Source organism: Chelonia mydas, chromosome 5 (genome assembly GCF_015237465.2).
Source record: "Chelonia mydas isolate rCheMyd1 chromosome 5, rCheMyd1.pri.v2, whole genome shotgun sequence".
NCBI classification, from domain to species: Eukaryota; Metazoa; Chordata; order Testudines; family Cheloniidae; genus Chelonia; species Chelonia mydas.
Genome location: NC_051245.2, coordinates 122,453,130 through 122,475,818, shown reverse-complemented (window position 1 = coordinate 122,475,818; position 22,689 = coordinate 122,453,130).

Below are 22,689 nucleotides of genomic sequence, written 5' to 3'. Positions count from 1 at the left end.
AAAATATGCTGTTCCAAAGCTGAAGTGACTGGCAGAGACGTATTGGTTTCCACAAATCTCCATCAGGCAGATTGATAGCATGAGGATCCCTGGGACGAGAGCCCAGCTCTGCGGAGCCTGGACAGCTGATGTTCTCACAGCAGCCATGCACAGCCCCGTCCATGGCGCCCTGTGGAGATTAGACACTGCAGGAAGTGCCTCCCAAAGGCTCCAGCATGGCAGGCCTCTGATTGGCCCATGCGCACTATTTAGCCCTGGAGGGTGGCCCAGGGTGTTGTCTGGGTAACCATGCAGACTCCTGCCCTGCTGTGACTCCAGACCGTGCCTCGCTTTCCCATGTCCAATCTCCACCCCAGCCTCACGCTGACCCTGTCTCTTGCTTAGTGATCCCAGCTCTAGCGATTATTCCCATCCCTGCTCGCCGACTTGTGCGCACCAGCCCAACTGTGACTGCTAGGCCAGACTGCCTAGGCCCTGGTCCCTTACAGAGAGCCAGCGAGAGGCAGCAACAGAGGGAGAGACTCTACAGCTTGGGGCTAGCGGGACTAGCCTGGGTTTGGGGCCTGGCTCTGTCTGATTTGAAGCGATCGGGGAAGAAAAACTTGAGCAGGGGTTCTCCCCACTGCCAGGCCGGTACCCTAGCCACCAGGGCACGGAGTGTGACATACACAAGGCCATTGTTGTGAAAAGGTTTTGTTTTCAGGCCAGTATGGAACACAAACACATTTTTACACCCTGAAAGTCGCCATGAAACAGAATTGTTCCCCTCCAGTCAGCCCTAATACACCTTTGCCAAAAGCGGACGACATTTTTTAGTAAAAGGTCACACAGCTACCCCAAACCAGAGAGCCAGTACAACGAAGCATGATTGCACCAGCGCTCTATGTGAGAGGAAATGCGTTAATGATTAGCAAATCAGTCATAGGGTCTAATCATGCTTCTGTTTGTCAGGCTTGGGTTCCAGGGGGTCAGGCATGGAGCCAGGGTCTAGAACAGGTTCCAAGGGTCACAGCTGGCTGTAGAGTTGGGAGCAGGCCAAAAGCAGAGCTGGGGGACACGCCATGGGTCAGAACCGAGGTCAGAGTCAATAGACAAGCCAAATCAGGGTCGGAGTCTGGATGCAGGCTAATGGTTGAAGCTGGGTGGGCGTCAGGCTAGGGGTTAGGTGTAGGGCTGGAGCAAGGTTAGAGTAGGGCACGGACAAGTCTGGAGCAGGCTGGAACAAGGGTGGGGCCAGGCCGGGACAGGAACTAGCTCAAAGGCCGGCTGGAAGCCTAGGGAGTCTGTAGCATTGCGAGGCAGCAGGAGAGTTCCTGGCCACATTGTGCTGTTGCCCAGACTAAGGGTTTGGCTACATTTAAATGCTTGTGGTATAGCTGCGGCACCTCTCCCGTCAGCGCAGGTTATCCACCTCCCCGACTGGAGGTAGCGTCAGCCTAGTGCTGTCTACACAGGGTTGAGGTCGGTTTCACTAGGCCCTGAGTGATGTAGTTATGCTAATTGACTAGCCCTAATTGTCTAGTGTAGCCCAGGCATTATTTGCTGCCCCTGGGCTGGGTTTGTGGGGATAGGACTGGTGGAACTCACAGAGGGGGCATGGATGTGGTTCACTGGCTCCCATGAATGTTCCTCCAGGCCGATAATGTAATGTGAACTCAAAACAGGAGAACAACAGGGACCGTGGGCTCTGGCATTGGGTGAGGGTCTTCAGGGATCACAGGTGTTCTAAGTTTTTATGGTCGGTGAATACCTGGACACAGAAACATGCGCCCTCCAAGTGCTGATTCCACCCCCAAAGGCAGTCTCAATGGAGAGCAGCTCTATTGTAGATTTCATAGTTCCGTTCCGTGGGAGTTTGCTTTCTGGGGTAGAATGCGCCTGGGTGGAGACTGCTCGGTGACCCCAGCAATTCTGCCAGTACCCCTCTGATGGCACAGTCTGAAGTGTCTGCGTCGACAACAAAGGGCTTGGATGGTCGGGGTGCTTCAATATAGGTGCAGAGGTGAAGGCCTTCTTTAGCTGCTTGAAAGCCCACGGCGTCTCCGACACCCAGATAAAGGTGGAATTTTTATGGAGGTGTTTGGTAATTGGAGCCACTACTGGGCAGAATTTCTTGATAAATCTCTGATAAAAATTCACAAATCCCAGAAAGCACTGAATGTCAGGTAGTCTTCGGTGGGGCCCCATCCACAATGACGAAAAATTTCTGTGGACCCTTCCTGATCCTGTCGAGAAAGATGATCTAGATGACGCAATCGACAATGGTGCAGTCCAACTCATATCTTTCCAGTTTGGCTTATTGGCAATTTTTCCTGAGGCATTCCAGCACTGGTCGGATGTGCTAGTTATGCAGAGACTGGTTCTCCAAAAAGTTGAGATGTCATCTCAGTAGGTCCCAGTGAACTGGTCTAGGATGTCTTTGAAGGTATCACTCACTAAATGAAATATGGCCAGGGCACTGGAAAAGCAGAAGGGCACAACCAGCTACTCAGAGTGACCATACCTGGTGCAGAAGGCTGTCTTCCACTCATTGCTACCACATTCTGCAGTGCTGTCCAGACCAGCGAGGGGTTGTGTCAGTGCCTTCCCTGCAACCTTGGGTGCCTCACAATGCTTTACTGTTGCAGCTCCCACCTGGGCTGCTCACAAACAGCCAAACAGCGTGCAGGTCACACTCTGCATGTGCCCTGGTCCAGCAACTCTGAACCCAGCAGCCTGTCCACAACACACCAACTACTCTCTGGCTTCCTGCAGCCTTGGTTACTACCCGTAGGGTGACCCCAGCACATTCTCAGACCTGAATTTCTCCCCCAAATCTGTATTCTGCACTGGCCTGCCCACTCCTGAGCAGTTCAGATATTACAGGTCCCTTGCCCCTGTGAAAGGTCTGCTACTTTAATTGGAGTTACCAAACAGCTCAGTTTATCCACAACACTGGATAAGTTTTGATTAAGAAAATAAAAAAAAGTTTAACTACAAAGAAAGAGATTTTAAGTGAGTCCAAGTATAAGGCATTAGAGTCAGAAATGGTTACAAGAGAAATAGAGCTGAAAGGCTTTATAGTAACTAAAACTTAACAAGCTAGACTTGGTCCCAGGTAAAATCCTTACCACTAATTCCAGCAACAAGGATTCTCCATCCCACCCTCAAAGTTCCAGGGCTCGTTCCTTTATCTACTTAGGTGAAAGAGAGAGAGAAACCCCCCTCAGTGGATTGTTCTGAAGATTACCCCTCAAAGCAAAGTTTATTCAAACCAGAGTGAAGAGTCTGGGAGTGAAGGTGGGCCCATGCTCTTTCTTCTCCCCTCCTTCCCCACTCTGAACTCAAGGGTACAGATGTGGGGACCTGCATGAAAACCTCCTAAGCTTACTTTTACCAGCTTAGGTTAAAACTTCCCCAAGGTACAAATTAATTTTACCCTTTGCCCTTGGAATTTCCACTGCCACCACCAAACTTTAACCGGGTTTACTGGGAAACGTAGTTTGGACACGTCTTACCCCCCCAAAATCCTCCCAACCCTTGCACCCCACTTCCTGGGGAAGGTTTGGTAAAAATCCTCACCAATTTGCATAGGTGACCACAGACCCAAACCCTTGGATCTTAGAACAATGAAAAAGCATTCAGTTTCCTTACAAGAAGACTTTTAATAGAAGTAAAAAAAAAAAGAATCACCTCTGTAAAATCAGGATGGTAAATACCTTACAGGATAATTAGATTCAAAACATAGAGAATCCCTCTAGGCAAAACCTTAAGTTACAAAAAAGACACAAAAACAGGAATATTCATTCTATTCAGCACAGCTATTTTCTCAGCCATTTGAAGAAATCATAATCTAACACATACCTAGCTAGATTATTTACTAAGTTCTAAGACTCCATTCCTGTTCTATCCCCAGCAAAAGCATCACACAGACAGACACAGACCCTTTGTTTTTCTCCCTCCTCCCAGCTTTTGAAAGTATCTTGTCTCCCCATTGGTCATTTTGGTCAGGTGCCAGCGAGGTTACCTTTAGCTTCTTAACCCTTTACAGGTGAGAGGATTTTTCCTCTGACCAGGAGGGATTTTAAAGGGGTTTACCCTTCCCTTTATATTTATGATACCTGTGTATGCTGACAAGCAGATTTGTCTTGTCTTCTTGCTGTCTCAAGGGCCCTGTTTACTACTTATATGTAAATTGAGATAAATACACATTCCTTTGTTTAGGATACACCTGTTTAACCACTCCTGCCTAATCAGGGCTATGTGAGTTTGAACTAAAGAATGGCCAAGTTCCCTCTAGCCCAATATCCTCTCTTCCAACAGTGGCCAATGCCAGGTGCCCCAGAGGGAATGAACAGAACAGGTAATCATCAAGTGATCCATCCCCTGTCGCCCATTCCCAGCTTCTGGCAAACAGAGGCTAAGGACACCATCCCTGCCCATCCTGGCTAATAGCCATCAATGGATGTATCCTCCATGAACTTATCTAGTTCTTTTTTTGAACCCTGTTATGGTCTTGGCCTTCACAACATCCTCTGGCAAGGAGTTCCACAGGTTGACCTTGTGTTGTGTGAAGAAATACTTCCTTTTATTTGTTTTAAACCTGTTGCCTATTAATTTCATTTGGTGACCCCTAGTTCTTGTGTTATGAGAAGTAGTAAACCACACTTCCTTATCTACTTTCTCTACACCAGTCATGATTTTATAGACCTCAATCATATCCCCACTTAGTCATCTGTTTTCCGAGCTGAAAAGTCCCAGTCTTATTAATCTCTCCTCCTACGGCAGCCATTCCATACCCCTAATCATTTTTGTTACCCTTTTCTGAACCTTTTCCAATTCCAATATATCTTTTTTGAGATGGGGCGACCACATCTGCAAGCAACTTTCTAGATGTGGGCGCACCATGGATTTATACAGAGGCAATATGATATTTTCTATCTTCTTATCTATCCCTTTCTTAATGATTCCCAACATTCTGTTCACCTTTTTGACTGTCGCTGCACAGTGAGTGGATGTTTTCAGAGAACTGTCCACAATGACTCCAAGGTCTCTTTCTTGAGTGGTAACAGCTAATTTAGACCCCATCATTTTATATGTATAGTTGGGATTATGTTTTCCAATGTGCATTACTTTGCATTTATCAACATTGAATTTCCTCCGCCATTTTGTTGCCCAGTCACCCAGTTTTATGAGATCCTTTTGTAGCTCTTCACAGACTGCTTGCAACTTAACGATCTTGAGTAGTTTTGTATCATCTACAAATTTTGCCACCTCACTGTTTACCCCTTTTTCTAGATCATTTATGAATATGTTGAATAGGACTGGTTCCAGAACAGACCCCTGGGGGACACCACTATTTACCTCTTTCCATTCTGAAAACTGACCATTTATACCTACCCTTTGTTTCCTATCTTTTAACCAGATACCAATCCATGAGAGAACCTTCCCTCCTAACCCAGGACAGCTTAGTTTGCTTAAGAGCCTTTGACGAGGGACCTCATCAAAGGCTTTCTGAAAATCCAAGTACAGTATATTCACTGGGTCACCCGTGTCCCCATGTTTATTGACCCCCTCAAAGAATTCTAGTAGATTGGTGAGGCACAATTTCCCTTTACAAAAGTTGTGTTGACTCTTCCCCAACAAATCATGATCATTTAGGTGTTTGATAAACCTATTCTTTACTATAGTTTCAACCAGTTTGTCTGGTACTGAAGTTAGGCTTACTGGCCTGTAGTTCCCAGCATCACCTCTGGATCCTTTTTGAAAAATTGTTATCACATTAGCTATCCTTCATTCATCAAAGGTTGATTTTAGTGATAGGTTGTATACCAGAGTTAGTAGTTCTCCAATTTCATATTTGAGTTCCTTCAGAACTCTTCGGTGAACACCGTCTGGTCCTGGTGACTTATTACTGTTTAATGTATGATGTAAAAGCATGGCAAAGCGATCAGGTCAAACTGCATAATCTCCTGGTGGTCTCAGATCACGACCTAGAGAGGTGCTGTCTCATGGGAAATGGGCCTCCACCTCAATAGCCTCCACCTGCTCAGGGACAAACTTCCTCTGGATTGGCAAGTGGTTGGCTTGGGCAACGGCCAGTCCATAAAGTTGATGGATGCCTCAGAGTCAATCAACGAGTGGGGTATAGCTTACTTCAGTTGTGGTTGGGGTCTGGGAGCTGGAGGGGGGATTGTAGGTGTGGTTGGCAGGCGTCCGCCTTTGCAGCAAGTGAGTAGCAAGAGGATTTTTCTGGGAGATTGCTCTCCAGGTTACGTCCAGCCACAACCGTTCTACCAGAACTGAGCGAGGTGGTTTCCAGTAACCGTAGTGGATCTGGGTTTATGGGGTGACCTGAGTCAAAGTGGCCACCTTCTCCGCAGTACAGCAGAGGCCAGGGCAGTGCCTGTATTCCTGCTCTTGGTCTGTACAGCACCTCCTGGTGGTGTCGATCTGCATGTGGTCTGGCTCAGAACTGGCAACAGGCGTGCGTAGGGGCCCTCGATACTAGGCTGGGGATGGGTAGAAGCCTGTTTCCTTTCCAGGCAGCTCTCGCCCAGCCAGTTATTGATTCATAGGCGGCGCTCGATGTAGGATGGCAGCTCAACAGGGGGCTCCAGGGGGCCCAAGCCATTTCATCCTTTATAGCGTTGTTCAAGTCAGTAGCAACATTCCCAATGACTTCAAAGGGAGCAGGACCAAGGAACGGAATACACAACCCTTGGTAGAATTGTACCACTTCCAAAATTCAGGGTATTTATAGACAATCGAAAGCTTCAACCTAAAGAGATGGAAAGGTGGAGCCAGTCCTTCAAACACTTTACTCACATGTTGGCCCAATGAGTTTCATGGAGGTAGTCCACTGAGTAAAGTTACTCACTCCACAGGTGTTTGCAAGATCAGGCCCTAGATATTTGCTACAAATTTTATAGATGCACCATATATCTATAAGCAAGGGGATGCACAGGGAGATATACTTGTGTTATACACATTGTCCATTGTCAATGATCAACGGTAAGGTTTGGGATTGCAACAGAAAAACCTGGGGCTAGATTCTCAGCTGGGGTGAATTGGTGTAGCTGCATTGCATTCAGAGGAGCAACCTTGATCTACACCAGCTGAGGGACTGGCCTGGGATTTTTAGAGTAAGGCTGACAACTCCTCGTTGTTGTTTACTTCCCACAGCTCGCTAGTTCTTTTACCAATGTTCAAAGCTACATGAGATGTATACACTGGAGAGTAGACATCTTCACTGTGAAGTAAGTTGCTTGGTGTTCTCATTTGCATGCCATACCCAGAATGCTGAGGGAACAAACTGAAAGGTTTGGGGGCATATTTATGAGCACATAGATTTCTATAGTGTGCTTTGCTTGAGTAAGGGGTTTTTTTTAATCCACTGATGCCCAATCAGTTGGGAAGATTGGCCTGTGGCACTCCTGCAAGTGAGAAATAGCCTATACCATATCTTTTGAGTGGTATTTTTATATTCAAATTAGACATAATCTCCATGAATAAAGTGACTGTTCCCAAAGGGATCATGCCCAATTTAAATGTCTAAAATGCCATTAAAAGGGCACTGGCTTGCCATTAAAATTTAACTCCAGCAAACCCCCAGTGTCGTTTGAATTATACTTTTATAATTAAGCCTGCGATGGTGGAATAATAGTTTTGATGTACAATCTGGTACTATACAGTAAAAGTGCATTGTTTCAAAAAAGACTGCAGCCAGATCCATTGTTAAAAACAAAGCTAAACACCAGCCGTTCCTGCATGCAAATATGCAGCCATGACTTGGCAGTGCGGCTCAGGGCTCCCAGAGAGAGGATGGCAAGTCAAGACCTCATCTTAACAGAAGCTCAATGGGGAATAAGTAACAATCTGGTCTCAAGTTAAGTCTTTGACTCCTGCTCATTAAATAGGCTCAGCTATGACAAATTACTATGGTAATAATTTTTATGACAGGAATTACTCACCATCAGCATGAGCTATGACTACTAAGCATACTTGGCACTGAATGCTAGGTTGGTTTCAAATGTGGAGCAGGCATAGCTAGACTTCACCCCATTCAGCCAAGCCCATCAGAACTGTTCCTAGCCCAGAGCAAGACACTCAACTTCTATAGAGGCAGGAATCTCATGGGTAGGTCCCCTTGCTTTCCAGAACCTGGGCAAGTGGATTTTTAAAGCCCCAAGCCTGTGTAACTCATTGCCACAAGATGTTATTGAAGGCATGAATTGAGCAGGATCTTATTAATCACTTCTATTTCAGGAGCACCTAAAGGCCTCTATCAGGTATCATTGCGGTGGACACTATATAAAAATTTAGCAAATGGCAGTTCCTACCCCAGTAAAGTCTACAAGACAAGACATAAGTGGTAGAGGAAAAAAGCGAGTGGATGATGGAGAGGGGAGTGAGACAGGACAGGGTAACAAAACTAGGATTTCATAGCATAGACTAGCTGAGTATACATTTCGTAGCCAGTCGGTAATCACAATTTGCCCCCCAATGAAAAAGAGAATTAGACCCTTATATGAATAAGAACCATCCACAGTTGTATTAAATTAAAATATATTTGTAAGTGATATGAACCCTCATGCTTCAAGGCATAAATCAACTCCTAAATACCTGGGAATTGGAAGAAACTTTCCTGATGGACAGGTTATTCCATAAACTCCTACTGGTGCTGATCACTGTCAGGACATTGGACTTCGAACCACTGGTCTGATCCACTCTAGCAGCTCCTATGACCCTACAAAGCACAGCTAAGCACACCAGCCAGCCAGGTAAACCTCCAAGGGAGAAAGGGCTGCATGAATGAACGGCCTCCCCCCGACAGCTGCCCTGTTAAACCACTTCGCACAGCTAGCCAGTCTGCTTGCAAGTTTAAGTTTCAATAGGAAATCAATACGGCTAGCGCTAAGCTGCTCCCGATTGCAGCATGTTCAATGAGCAACTTGAGCTGAATGGGGCCGGTCGCCTTCAAAGCAGTGTTTAGCACACGGGCCAGAAGAGTGCTTGAAGGAGGACTAGACCACAGCCTTCTCCTAGAAAGCCTTACACAGGAGTGTTAAACAGCCAACACCTTCCAAGGGAATGTGTGGGGGAGCAGCTTTTTTGACAATAAGGCCACTTATTTAGGAATCTATTTAGGAGCCTCGTTTTAGGCCCTCATTTCTGAAGCTCTTGGCCATGAATCCTGTGGCGTTTGAAAGGAGGCAGAGCAAGAGGGTTCAGCTGGTTTCTTGGGTGACTTTTCGCTTTGTGTTCCTTGTTACAGAGGCAGCTCCAGTGGCCTCTAGCATCACATGGTAAGCACGTGGTCATGCATCTCCTGCAAGGAGCGGGTCTCCACAGTGGTCATGCTGATCGGACTTGGTGGCATGGTGACTCTTCTGGAGCAGGGCAAACCAGCAGCTAACATGACAACCAAACTAGCAACCCAAGCTCCAGTGGGAAACTTGAAGCACAGAAACAAACTGGTTGATGGGAGAGGTTCACCTCTCTGGGAATCTCGCACACACCACTCAGACGTTTCCCTCTCTCCCCACCTGTTCCCTGGAGGGAGGGACAGTTCCTTCCTTGCACCTGCTCCTGTGGGGCCTGGCAGCTGCAGAGAAGCAGGAGGAAGGGCTAGAAAAAATTCTCCTCTAACTCCATTGCTGGGGGGCTGGTGGCAGCAGCTGGGACCGGGGCACGGGAGAAAGGCTAGTGAAGAGGCCTAATCTCTCAGACTTAGCAGCAGAGACCAAGGATGGGGCAGGCTGGGATGGAGCCTTCATTAAGCCAAGGCATTGTGCAGTTGACATGCAAAGCACCAAAGCTGGCAGGAAGGACTCAGGTGCCTAGATCAAATCAGACATGTACCCACTCCCTCCCCATTCCTCTGAGCTGCAGCCAGCTGGGAGCAGGATCCCTTGTGAACTGCAGAAGGAGATGCAGGTAAGAAAAAGGGCCACGGTGGCATGCAGGCCATGTGTTTAAATACATGGGGAGAAGAATCTGGGGTGGGGGGGGAGATTCACCTGGTTTTGTCTGGTTCCTCAGAGGATCACAGTCCTTATCTCAGGGGTGGGCAAACTTTTTGGCCTGAGGGCCACAACTGGGTATGGAAATTGTATGGTGGGCCATGACTGCTCATGAAATTGGGGGTGGGTGCAGGGGTGGGTGAGGGCTCCGGCTGGAGATGAGGGGTGGGGGTGCAGGAGAGTGCTCCAGGCTGGGACCAAGGAGTTCAGAGGGAGGGAGGGGGATCAGGGCTGGGGCAGGGAGTTGGGGTTCAGGAGGGGTTCAGGGATGCAGGCTCTGGGTGGCACTTGCCTCAAGCAGCTCCAAGAAGGAGCGGCATGTCCCCGCTCCGGCTTCTACGCGGAGGCATGGCCAGGTGGCTCTGTGTGCCACCCTGTCCGCAGGCACCGCCCCTGCATCTCTCATGGGCCACGGTTCCCGGCCAATGGGCGCTGCGGGGGCCCATTGGCTGCCCCTACATGTAGGAGCCAGAGGGGGGACATGCCGCTTCTTCTGGGAGCCGTGTGGAGCGGGGCAAGCCCCCCACCCCACTCCCCAGCTGGAGCACCGGAGCAGGACAAGTCCCAGACCCCACTCCCCAGCGGGAGCTCCACAGCAGGACTAAAACATCTGGAGGGCAGGATGCGGCCCCCAGGCTGTAGTTTGCCCACCCCTGCCTTATCTTGACTGCCCCAAATCATCTGTCATCTCCAAATGTTGCCACCGCCAGCTCACCCCTTTCTCCAGGTCACGACTCTGTTTACTAAGCCTGGAGCCCTGGGACACCCCATCGTTACTGCACCACCATGCAGAAAAGCTGACCCTTCATTTCTACCCTTTGCTCTCTGTCTCTTAACAGGCTCTGAGCCATGACGGTACTTCCTCTCAGCCCGAGACCGCTTCGTGTTTTAACTGCCTCAGGTGAGCCTTTGTCCCCAGCTTTTTGAAAGGCCAAATAAACAATATCACCCCTTATTAACTACTTTGTGGGCATGCTCAAAGACCTGGAATAAGTTAGGGAGCTGGGGCTTTCCTGGGCAGAAGGTGGCTGGTTCATTCGTACCTCACATTCATCGAGGTGTTGCAGAATTCTATTTTTAATTGTTTTAGTCAGCTTAACTAGCCCCGGCAGAAAGGCTCCCTGGTCTGTAATTTACAGGGCCACTCCTCACAGCGTTTTAAAGATAGAGCAAGATTTGTTCCCCTCCTGTCCCCTTATATTAGTACTGTTGCTGATTTAATGAGAGGTGGCATGTTGTAGCTAGTAACTCAGGTTTCCTTCAGAACACGTGGATGCAGGAGCTTCTAGCCAGGAGGTTTTAATGGGTTGATATTCCAGCACCTCTTTTTTTACTTGGAAACAATAAGTATCGCCCCAATCTCCTCTGTAGCAGTGTCTGGTACCAATAAATCATTTAGTTTCTGTGTAATGTCCTTATCCTCCTTAATTGCTCCATTAAGCACTTTTGACCCAGCAGAGCACTTAAGCACTTACTTAACTGAATCAAAGCCAGAGAGATGTCACTTGCCCTAGGTCACATAGGAAGTCTCTGGCACAGCTGAAGACTGATCTCTGGAGTCCCGGTCTAGTGCATTAACCACTAGGCCATCCTGCCACATCTCTCCTCTGAAACCTAAAGAGTTTAAATATCAAAAGTGTTAACATGTTACTCCCATTGACTTCAATGGCCATTGGATCAGGCCATAGAGCTATTAAGCCCTGACTGTATATTTGTCAATTAAAAGGCCTTTGAAAGGAATGAATGTGGAACATGGGCAGTGCGTTCTTTTTTATACCACACAATATACTGCACATTGTCACACTGTTGTTGTGGAGGTGCACAGATCAACACAATACTAAATATGGATTTACGGCACGATAGACCATAAGAAATCTGAAGCAGCTATCGTCTAACAAGTCAGTAATATACTTTATGCGTAAATATCTAGTCCCCAGACAGGAATAGCTCAGAATGAGCTTTCTCTCGCTACCAAATAATTAATATGCATTAAAGTGTATAATACATATTTAAATACGCATTTAACTGTTTGAGTAAGTAGTTGGGTGAATATGCATGTTATACAAAATACATATTTAACTAATAGTGTAATTAATTAGAGAAAACATTCAAAACCACTTATTACTTAAGGGAACAGAATATCTGCAAAAGTGTTTTAATTACTTTGGTTGTTATATTCTAAAAAAACAACGATGGAAGTTGTCCGTTTCAAGCAACATAAAAACGAATAGGAGTACTTGTGGCACCTTAGAGACTAACCAATTTATTTGAGCATAAGCTTTCGTGAGCTACAGCTCACTTCATCGAATGCATACTGTGGAAAGTATAGAAGATCTTTTTATACACACAAAGCATGAAAAAAATGGGTGTTTACCACTACAAAAGGTTTTCTCTCCCCACACCCCACTCTCCTGCTGGTAATAGCTTATCTAAAGTGATCACTCTCCTTACAATGTGTATGATAATCAAGTTGGGCCATTTCCAGCACAAATCCAGGTTTTCTTCCCCCCCCCCCCCCCCCAAACCCACTCTCCTGCTGGTAATAGCTTATCTAAAGTGACCACTCTCCTTACAATGTGTATGATAATCAAGGTGGGCCATTTCCAGCACAAATCCAGGGTTTAACAAGAACGTGGGGGGGGGGGGGTAGGAAAAAACAAGGGGAAATAGTTTACCTTGCATAATGACTTAGCCACTCCCAGTCTCTATTCAAGCCTAAGTTAATTGTATCCAATTTGCAAATGAATTCCAATTCAACAATTAACAACAATTAACTTAGGCTTGCATAGAGACTGGGAGTGGCTAAGTCATTATGCAAGGTAACCTATTTCCCCTTGTTTTTTCCTAACCCCCCCCCCCCCCCGACGTTCTTGTTAAACCCTGGATTTGTGCTGGAAATGGCCCACCTTGATTATCATACACATTGTAAGGAGAGTGATCACTTTAGATAAGCTATTACCAGCAGGAGATTGGGGTGGGGGGAGAGAAAACCTTTTGTAGTGGTAAACACCCATTTTTTCATGCTTTGTGTGTATAAAAAGATCTTCTGTACTTTCCACAGTATGCATCCGATGAAGTGAGCTGTAGCTCACGAAAGCTTATGCTCAAATAAATTTGTTAGTCTCTAAGGTGCCACAAGTCCTCCTTTTCTTTTTGCAAATACAGACTAACACCGCTATTACTCTGAAACCTGTCATAAAAACGAATCTAACACCTGGTGAGTCAATCTGAAAAGGGAGAAAAAGTCAATAAAACAGAATTGATAGACTTCTGAGCAGCCACACAGCTAACAGACTGTACTGGTTGTTATAAAGAAGATGGTGATCAATTGATCCCCTTGTCCACCAATGGGAGGACAAGAAGTAATCCACTAAGTTTGCAGCAAGGGAGATTTGGGTCAGACATCAAGTAAAACTTTCTAGCTACAAGGACAGTGAAGAACTGAAAGAGGTTACCCAGGGCAGTTGTGGAATCCCCATTGCTGGTGATTTTTAAACACAGGTTGGACAAAGACTTGTCAGGGATGGCCTAGGTATTCTTAATCCTGCCACAGCATGTGAGGGGGTGACCTCCTGAGGTCCCTTCCAGCCCTGCCTGTCTATGATTCTATAGCTAGGTGCCTCAGAAGTACTCTAGGACAGGCTTATTAAAAGCTAGTATGTGGTCTGGAACTTTTTATTTATCTACAATATAATGCAATAAACAAAATATATCATCTGGTGGAACGTGAAGTAATCAGTAATTGCCCACAACACAGCCATCAATATCAAAATAATTAGTCTGAATATACAAAATAAATATGACTTTCTTCAGCTATGCTGGGTCATGGAATTCAGGGCTCAGCTGCATCAGAATGTTCTTTCATGGGGCTGGCTGTGTCTATCTCCGCCTTTGCAGGACCACAATGTGTCCCCCAGGTGAAGTCAATATGTTTGTTTCTGCAATCTAGTCTCACGTGGGAGAGAATTAAAATATTGCCAGCCCAGGAACCTGATTGTCCTTTTTACTAGGGTTACGGTGGAACTCCATAGAACTTGAATGGCGGGACTGAGAGAAATGAAGATCAGCTGCAGAATTTGAAGCTGCTTCTTTACGTTCCCTTTAAACACAAGAGGCCTGTGTGCGCTGCCCTGGGATCCCCTCACCTTGGCCTTGGCTGTCCTCAGAATCAGCTGACTGAGTCTGAACCCTAGCACTTGCCTGCACTATAGCTGAACCGCCTGACATAGTCCATAGCATGTTATCACAAAGCTCTCAGAAATAAGCCGTCCTGCATAGAGCAGTCAAGACACCCTCATGAAGACTGCTAGCAAAAAAGAGGTATGGTTTCAACCCTTGCAGGCCTAGCAGTCAGTTACCTAAAGCTTAGTCAATGTTCATAGAAATCGTAGGGTTGGAAGGGACCTCAGGAGGTCATCTAGTCCAACCCCCTGTGAGCAGGACCAAACCCCAGTTTTTGCCCCAGATCCCTAAATGGCCCCCTCAAGGATTGAACTCACAACCCTGGGTTTAGCAAGCCAATGCTCAAACCACCAAGCTATCCCTCCCCCCAGTCTGGAGAGTGATATAAAAACCTGAAGGAAACAGAAGTTTAGGCTGAGATTTTCAAAGCTATGTAAGGCCTTTGGACACTTCGATTGCAATGGGAGTTTGGCACCTACATACTTTTGAGGCTCTGGGCCCCAGTTACTATTCAAATCAAATGGGACTGGGGCGCCCAGATTCCCAGGACTGAGATTCCCAGTGCTCCACTAACATGAATGGAGCTGACTGGGCTAGAGACTCAGTGTCTTGGCAGGTCATTGGCGGCACTGTGGCTCCGGAAGGAGCTTCTACTCCATTCCCACTGAGATCGAAATCAGCCTAAACGTTTGTCTGTGACACCAGGGAACACAAGGTTCCCTCTCACTCATGAGATCACCCATAAGTGAAAATTACCATTTTAAAAGCAATTCCTACTGTAAATACGAATTATGAACCATGGATTCTGCTGGGGCAAATCATAGGCCCCCAAAAGTTGCCAGCACAAGCTTGTCATCCGTTTTATTGACCTCTCGGTGTTTATGGCTGATGTGGCTATTTGTGTCAGGACAGCCATGATTTCAGTTAATTCCTAAAATATGAGCGAGAGGGTTTCTTCTGGTCATTTCCGCACGATGACATTGCAAACAGAGGGCTGGCTAGACATGGGGAAAGTAACATCCTCTCCCTGCAAAACACTGTGAGCCCCCGACTCACTCTTGAACTTCATAAAATACAAGCAATCTGCCAGCAAAATGGAAAGCATTCGTCTGAACAACAGCCCAGCTATCTAGCCGGTATACCCTGCGGATGGCACAAGTAGCTCTGTCCCTGTCTATCCGAGGGGAGAGAGAGGGCGTGCGTTCACTGCTGTGATATTTCTCCCACAGACATTACAAGAAGATGCCATGGAAGGAAACAAGGCAAAGCTTTCTGTTATGCATGCATGATCTACAAAGGATAAAACATAGGGATGGCATGTGTCATCCACAAACTCCCAACTTGATTTCCACTTTGCACTGTGACACGAGGTATAATAAAAATCCAGTTTCTTTATGGCTGCTCTCTTGCTCCTACTGTAGGATCCAGCCCCAAGCCCTGCCTTTCAGTCACAAGGAATAGCTTCACGGATAATAAAGCTAGACGGGACCATTGTGATCACCAAGTGAGTCTGACCTCCTCCATAACCAAGGCCATAGAACTTCCCTACATTAATTCCTGTTTGAGCTAGAGACGATCTGAGCAGTTTTATAGAAAAATCCATCCTTGCCCAGTGCTGCTTCTTGCTGATTGCTCTTCCTTCACAGACCTCCCGGTGGGTCCGGGTCATATGCTCCTGTGGCTGAGGTCTACCCAGTGTCGAGTAGAGTGGTACTCTCACCTCTGTGACTTGCATGCTATGCCTCTGTTAATACAACCTAACATTGCATTTGCTTTGGTTGCAACAACATCCCATTGCTGACTCGTGTTGTGGTTGTGATCCACCACAACTCCCAGATCCTTCTCAGCAGGGCTGCTGCCAAGCCAGGTAGTACGTATGAAGGTCCCTTGTGCTGTGCATCTTCCCAAAGAAGGATCCATAGAGCTCTTCCTAGTGGATTGCTCCAGCTTCATTTCCCTGGGGAATGGGTGGCAAGCTGCGTGGCAACATACTGCGCCATTTTGAGGCCTGATCCAAAGCCCATTGAGGCCAATGGAAAGACGCCCAGTGGGCTTTGGATCAGGCCCTTTTGTGGTTATCTGCCCCCTCCATGCATTTCCCCTCCATGGGGGGAACATATGGTCTGTGTCAGCAGCAAGTGTCCCAGCAGGCATCAGCTGAAGCAATCAGATAAACTCTCCCCAATGCACATGTCACAGACAAATACAGGGCTAAGCCCAGGTTTTTCCAGGCTGGTTCTAGTGTTCCAAACGCCACGGAGCAGCTTGCTGTACATGTGTCTCCATATTGCTAACACGGGATGGGAGCAAATGCAGAGCTCCCTTTGTTCCTGCCGTACAGCTGCCCCCATCCTTTTCCTGACGAAAGGAGAGGGTTCCGATACCTTAACGCTCGGGAGCACCTCTGCTTTTATTTTCGATTGGAGGAAACGACCTGATGAAAAAATATGTTTTTTAAAAAACGAAGCAGTGTCCAAATACACGCCACCCTCTAACTGTCTGTGCCGTCACGTTGTGTGGCTTAGCTCACGGCGTCACATTTTGCGAACAGGTATGTGCATCCGAGACAAAAATCTTGCCCGATACAGCAGTACACGGCAACTGATAACAATAGCTTGCTTCTGAACCAGTGCTGAGCTCAGCCCTGACCACCGACGCTTTGTGCTATTGTGTAAAATAAATAAATCAGACCGTGTTAATGCTTTAAAAAGAAAACAGTTTAATCATGGTAAGAAACTATACCTTGAGGGTATCATTTCCAAAATACAGGCAGAGATTAGAAGGGATTTGTGAGATTGTGTTTATTCCCAATTTAGGCGCTTTCCATAAATTAATTATAGAAGCAAGGCAAAACAAGTGAGAAGTACACTGGGAAATTCTCAGAGTGTTAGTCATTTTCATGCACTAATATTCATGCCATCTGCCTTCCTTTCTCTCCTTTCTTTAAATGCTCCATTGTTAACCATGGCTTATTTTCTTCTGCTGCATTTGTTCCATCTACTTTGGTCATGGTACTGCGGGCGGTGACACAGCCCACACCGTTACATTTATATTGAAAATGCATTAAAACTAGGAATGCTTGTTTTTTTGTATCTGGCGCTTTACACAGCAAACAGCACTTAGCCAAGTGACATGGATATTTATTCCTTTTGGAAAGCATACATTTGTTTGATCTTTACCCACTGTCAGAGATTGAGCTATAAATTACAACAGTTGGGGCTAGTTCATAGATCCCAAGGCCAAAAGGGACCATTATGATCATCTACTGGTGTCTGACCTTCTCTATAGCACAGGCTAGGCAACCTCATTTTGAATTCTTCATCAAGCCCATATCCTGTAGTTGAGTTAACTCATGGATTGTTTTTTAAACAAAGGCTATTTTTAAAGACAGCCTCACACAGTCCAGTGGCCACAGCGTGGGTCTGGGAGTCAGGATCCCCGGGTTCTGTTCCTGGCCCCAACACTGACGTGCCATGTCACTTCCTCCCCCGTGCCTCGGTTTCCCTATCTGTAAAATAAGAGGGCAGTGGGCCAGGAGCAGACAGAGTCTCCTCTAGCTGTGGAGGGAGATGGGCCTGGCTGCTGGGGAGCTTGAGAAGGTACCTGGAGTGGAGCAGGGCTGGGGGAAGGCCAAGGGAGCTGGGGAGCTCTGGCCTGGAAACCCCCCAGGCCACAGCCTAGTGTAAGGCCGAATAGGTACTGGGGTTGCAGGGGACAGCCCAAGGCTAGGCAGAGGCAGCAGGTCCAAACCCCCCTTGCCTGTGATGAGTGGCTTGTACACTGCAGTCTGCCCCAGTGTGCAGGGGCTAAATGGTGACTGGCAGTAGTCAAAGACTGAGGCGAGGTGGGGATAGTGAGTGAGGGTTCCCCTGGGAGGGGAGACCCAGACAGTGGGGGTACTGCCAGGGGGCAGCACTCAAGTGAAAGGGGCACCGGGGTCTGGGAGGGACACAGGGGCCTGAAGAAGCCGCAAGACACCGGCCTGCAGAGGGCGCTCTGAGGCTGGAAACGCTAATTCCCTGGACAACCAGCAGGAGGCGCTGCATGGGGTGAGTCTCACGCCGTTACAGGGCCTCTAATGAGAGCTCGCTTTTAATAGCATGAAAATTGTGGAGTTGTATCCTAGCTTCCACATCTAGGAGCAACAGGTGCAACTGAGCCTAGTTAGTCTCCAGGTACGTCTACACTGGAGGTGACATTTCCAACTTGGATCGACATACTCATGCTATCTTTGATGGAGCTGGTGCATTATAAATAGCAGGGTAGCCACAGCAATGCAGGCAGCAGAAGGGGCTAGCCAGACCTCATGCGTCAGACAGAATTGTTCATCCATCCGGCCCCTGTGCTATGCTATTTTTAGCGACTAGCGAAATCAAAGCAAACACAGGTCTGGTTCCCCGAGCTGGAGTTGACCCCTCCAGCTCCAGTGCAGACATGCCCTAAATCTTAAAAAGCGTCTGAGTTCCTTTCAGCAGAACAACAGAGAAGCTTGCTGACAAAAAGCCAGAAGAGGGAGCTCTAAATACATAAGAGCTGCCCTATTAAGATTGTTTGGGATTCACATTCTTTGCCTGGCCCTGGTAAACAATTAGGGCCGGATCCTCTCCTGGTATAAATTGGTGTTACTCCATTGAAGTGATGCTGATTTACAGCAGCAGAGCATCTGGCCCTCAGCCACATGCAAGAAAGCTGGCCACAGATTTCACAGGTGGGTTACACAAGAAAGATCTCAGAAAATAAACCTGAACATCAGTGGGCAGCTCAATGAGTCTCTGCTGCAGGGGCCCTTTACTTTTAATCGCATGGCCTGCTGCTTTTGCTTTGCGCTAGAGTGGTCAGAAAATGGTTTTTAACACCATAGAAAGTTTTGATTTTTCCCGTGAAACCCTAAAGGTCCATTTTCATCTCAAAAGTTTTAGGGTCTCTCCGTTTTTTGATGAAAAGTCATTTTTCCGCAGCGAGCAGACACTTCCCACGGAACATGTAATGTGGTCAAAACGCCAGTTTTCTGCTGAAAAGCAGTTTGGATGGAAAATTGTCAAGGGAGCAGAAGTCGAGAAACCTGCTCATCTTGCTGCAATGCCGTGAGGCCAGGCTGCACCCTTTCGGGGCACCGTGCATCCATGCAGAAGGGCAGATGAGCACTGAGGCCAGCTCCAGCTCTCCTGAGCCCGGAGCATGTTCCCTGCCCTGGGCGGTGATTGTCTGCACTGCTCCACACCCTGCTGCTGCACAAGTCAGGTTCATTCCTGCTCTGGGCAGATAGAAACCTACTTTCAATAATGTCATTCCAATTCCTGCATCAGCGTGAAGCAGGGTGGGTTAGGGAACGTACGCAAGGGAAGATGCCCACATGTGATCAGCCACGTATAGTGCGGTCCAGTGATCATCTCAGCTACATCAGTGTAGTTATGTTGACTTCAGTGGAGTTGTTCCCGATTTACAGTAGGGTGAGGTCAAAGCAGATTCAGTTAACTAAAACCAAGATACAAACTCGCAGTAGGCTAAATCACACTAAGAACACAAATCCAGTCGGACAATTGTCCTGGCAGAGATCACAGACCAGCTGAATCACACACACTAATGAAGTAAGTCCACCAGGTTGTAACTTCCTTGTGAAACACAGAACTGGGCTAGCCAGGCAGCTGCTGAGCAAGGACTTGGAGCGCTAAGGTCTGGTTTAGAAGCTGCCTACGTTATAAACTGTTGGCCCTACAATACGATCACGTGACCCACATTAAAGAAGAAGCGAAAGGCCAGGCAACCAAACTACAATCAGAAAATCATCAAAAGGGGAGGAGAGAGAGAAACATTTGGTCATTTCTAAAATGTTGAATCCAGATGAGAGAAAGGTCCATGTTAATCTGAAGTTGCAAGATCAAATGAATCATTTGTAGGAGAGAGGAAAGGTACTAGCCCCCTTTCTAAGCTGTAAGTAACAGGGCACATAAGAAAAACCAATAAGGAAAGATTTAAATCAAAGACAAAAATAAATAGAGTTCCTAGGATGGAACCACTGAAGCCAAACAGGCTATAGTCATATGCATGCACCACATGTAGGAAGAGAGAATTACAGAGACATTTGAAAAGAAAGGAGAAATAGCCGATGCAGCTGCCCCATCACCACTAGTTGGTGTGTCACTGTAGCCCGCTGGCCGTGGGGGCCTGGTAATGGAAGCGAGAGTTCGGCCTAGTGGTTAGAGCTGGGTCCAAGGAGGGCAGAGTCCAGGAAACAAGCCGAGGGTCAGGACTGGAGGGACTGAAGCCAAATGCCAGAGCTGGCGGGGAGGGGTCCGATTCCACCACTGCATGTTTCCAGTTTTACTTCGATCTTACCTACAGTTAGGGCAACACAGTAGTGAGTCAGGCCCTGCTAGGGTATTTTTTGTCTGCAGAGTTGTTGTAGCCGTGTTGGTCCCAGGCTCTGAGCGCGACAGGGTGGGTGAGGTAATGTCTTTTAATGGACCAAATTCTTTTGGTGGAAGGGACAAGCATTCACATGTAGCTCAAACACTTGTCTCTTGCACCAGTAGAAGTTGGTCCAATTAAAGATATTACAGGAGTTCCCAAACTTTTTGCCTGCGTGATCCCATTTTGAGACTAACTGTTTCCTGTGACCCCAGACAGCAACAAAGGAACATACTGCTCAAGAAATCTGAAGAATTTACACATTCAATACATTATTTAATGCTCCTTGACTTGGCACATGGACTCGCGTGTTGCGACACGGCCTCTTGAAGTCCGGCGGCAGGGTAAAAATCTAATCTCTGATATGAGAGCAGCGGTAGATGGATACTGATGGACCCAAGTGCACCGAATCCAGCTTTTCACAAATACACGCTCACAAATGGCCCCGTCAGTTTCAAGGCGCCGGTTGAGAGTGCAGGCCATTCATTCTCGACAGTGAGCCAGAGCTCTAACAGGAAAGGCTGGACATAGGTTCCTCACAAGAATCGATCGCAGGACATTTCGATGAGCTATTCAATTTCAGCTACTGGCAAATTCTTGGCGTCAGGCTCGCACTGAAAGGAGTTTCGCACCCAATCAGACTCTGTCATGTCCTAGTCAGGGTAAAAGGATGCAAACTCTTCCTTTGTGTGGCGGAGATGCTCAGCCATCACCTGCGTGGGAGGCTGAATAATTTCACTGTCAGCCAGGAACTTGCAGAGCTGCAGGAAGGATTCATTTGTTGTCATCAATCGATTATTCTTCCAGAAATCAATTTTCTTCGTGAATCCTGTGGTTCGATCACTCAGCTGACAGATGTGGGTGTTCTTTCCTTGGAGATCTGCGCTCTATTCATTCACTTTCCCAGATATGCCTGTGACATAGGCAAGACGACACTTCTTCCTTTGGTCACCCAGGAAATCAATGAATCCGCTCTTTGTGCAATCCTTTGCCTCGCCACCCAGCTCGTCTCACAGTTCAGCAAATCATCCCAGTATTTTCCCTTTCAAGAGCCAATGAGCTTCAGTGTGGAACAAAACCAGGTCGTGAACAGACCCTGGGTTTTCACACACTGTTGCAAACAGCTGTACGCGAAGAGGATGAGTCTTCATGTGGTACACAATAGACGAGACCTGGACTCAGAGCTTTAGCTGCCGGGTGTTCTCTGTGAATCATGCAGTGAGTCCACACAGCAGATGGAGCAACAGACCTGGTTTGTGGCCTGCCATAGACAGCACTCCAGCTACACAAAAGCTCACTCTGCGATCACACGGGATATTTTTGTCTTGCACGTGGCACATGAAACATTCCTTGTGCCATCTCATGTTTGGGAAGAGGCAGGAGAACAGAATATCTTCTTCAAGAACTGCACCCTCTTGTATGTATTTCATAAAAGCCAAGAAATGTGCATCTCAACCCTCGGTGCTCACATCAACTTGAAGAGCAAAAGCATCCGTGTGTTTCTGGTGCTCCACCAGTGCGTTGTCCTGATCTTCTGCCATCGCCTCAATCCTTAGCTTCACTGCGGTGTTGGAGAGTGGTGAGTTGGCTTGCCTCAGTTTCCCCACACATTGTCTTCACCATATCGATTGCAGCTGGAAAAATCAACGTCTCTCCAATGGTGTGAAGCTTCTTGGCCTGTGCGATGAGATGTCACCTTTTAAGAGTGGTCAGAGATGGACATGGATCTCTTGAAGTGCACTTGTTGATGGGGAAGTTCTTTCCAGAGCTGGAAAAATGACCTTGGTGTTCTTTGTGAAGGGTTTCCTAGCGTGATTTAAGAGTCTGAGGCTTCATGCTTCCGCTAGCTAACTGCGATACAGCCGACACTCCAGCCTTTCTTCATTCTTGACAAAATCCCACTGGTGAAGCCATGCGCAAAGGAAGCCTCGTCATATCTGTGAGCACGTTTCTTATGCTCCTGTTTTTCGTTCATAACTGCATGGTGAGACTCTCTGCTGGAGGCTGAAGCAGAGTCTCTGTGTAAAAACGACTCCCTTGCTCCTCTGATCACACATCAGAAGGAGGAATTCACTGGTAAGAAATGAGGCCAGGA